Consider the following 1839-nt stretch of genomic DNA (forward strand, 5'->3'; position numbering starts at 1 on the left):
TTTTTAGAAAGTGAGTGGAAACCACAGTACCTCAGTCTCCCTGTGGGTCCCTGTTGGGATCTGAGGAGAAGTTCTCTCTCCCCAGTGACCCCTGGGCTGTCGTGTGCTTTGGATCTTATACAAGGCTTTCAACAGAATGAGGGTCAGGATGTCTGGCTATGGACTTGAACTTCCCACCTCTAGAAAGCAGAGGGACAGCATACAGCCCTGCAAGTACAGAGACTGCCCTCAAGCTGTGGACCCAAGGGATCACGCTCTGGTGGGGGGCACCCTTCCCCCACCATGAGGTGGATTTCCCAAGAGGTGCTGCTGTTTACACCCCTGCTAGGATGGAGATACACAAATGAGACAACCCTAATATGATTAGTTATCTGACTGTAGGTCTCATGGGTGAGTGAATTACACATGTTGATCTTTCTAAGGTGTGGTGACCTTTACATGCTGATGCTGATGAATGGCTATGACCAGAACTGGGACCTTGAATCTAAATTATACACGCAATATGTAAAAGAACATTTATGTAAAAGTGAATATGGCCAAGTTAAATGAACAAAAAATAGTCTTGAAAAAAAATTATACACACATATTTCACACCGTGTCCCTGAAATGACTTGGGACTGTCAGACAATTTTAGGTGATTTAAAAAATAGTAATAAAACTACATAAAAGTATGCAATCTGGAAAGTGTTCCAAATATCTTTGCTATGGACATTCCAGATGGTCTGATGGGAAAATGCAGTGTCTGATCAGTGAAGCATCTGGTAGGTTACAGCACAAGTGTACGAGTGAAGGGCATTGTCCACGAAAATCCTCTCGGGTCAGCTGATAGTGACTGCCACTTAGGAGTCCTACCATTTGCAGACCCTGTGCACACATTGTATTTAAACCTTGCCACAACTCAGCCACAAGGTTTTCATTAATCCCTTTTATTATTTATTTTGTATTTGGTTTTGAAAACCTTTTTTATATTCGAGTATATGCAGGTCAGGAAGCAACAGTTAGAACTGCACATGGAACAACAGACTGGTTCCAAATAGGAAAAGGAGTACGTCAAGGCTGTATATTGTCACCCTGCTTATTTAACTTCTATGCAGAGTACATCATGAGAAACGCTGGGCTGGAAGAAGCACAAGCTGGAATCAAGATTGCCAGGAGAAATATCAATAACCTCAGATATGCAGATGACAACACCCTTATGGCAGAAAGTGAAGAGGAGCTAAAAAGCCTCTTGATGAAAGTGAAAGAGGAGAGTGAAAAAGTTGGCTTAAAGCTCAACATTCAGAAAATGAAGATCATGGCATCTGGTCCCATCACTTCATGGGAAATAGATGGGGAAACAGTGGAAACAGTGTCAGACTTTATTTTTTTGGGCTCCAGAATCACTGCAGATGGTGACTGCAGCCATGAAATTAAAAGACGCTTATTCCTTGGAAGGAAAGTTATGACCAACCTAGATAGCATATTCAAAAATAGAGATATTACTTTGCCAACAAAAGTCCATCTAGTCAAGGCTATGGTTTTTCCAGTGGTCATGTATGGATGTGAGAGTTGGACTATGAAGAAAGTTGAGTACCGAAGAATTGATGCTTTTGAACTGTGGTGTTGGAGAAGACTCTTGAGAGTCCCTTGGACTGCAAGGAGATCCAACCAGTCCATCCTGAAGGAGATCAGTCCTGGGTGTTCATTGGAAGGACTGATGCTAAAGCTGAAACTCCAATACTTTGGCCACCTCATGCGAAGAGTTGACTCATGGAAAAGACCATGATGCTGGAAGGGTTTGGGGGCAGGAGGAGAAGGGGACGACAGAGGGTGAGATGGCTGGATGGCATCACCAACTCT

This window comes from Oryx dammah, unplaced genomic scaffold (genome assembly GCF_014754425.2).
Source record: "Oryx dammah isolate SB20612 unplaced genomic scaffold, SCBI_Odam_1.1 HiC_scaffold_10, whole genome shotgun sequence".
Taxonomy (NCBI): Eukaryota; Metazoa; Chordata; class Mammalia; order Artiodactyla; family Bovidae; genus Oryx; species Oryx dammah.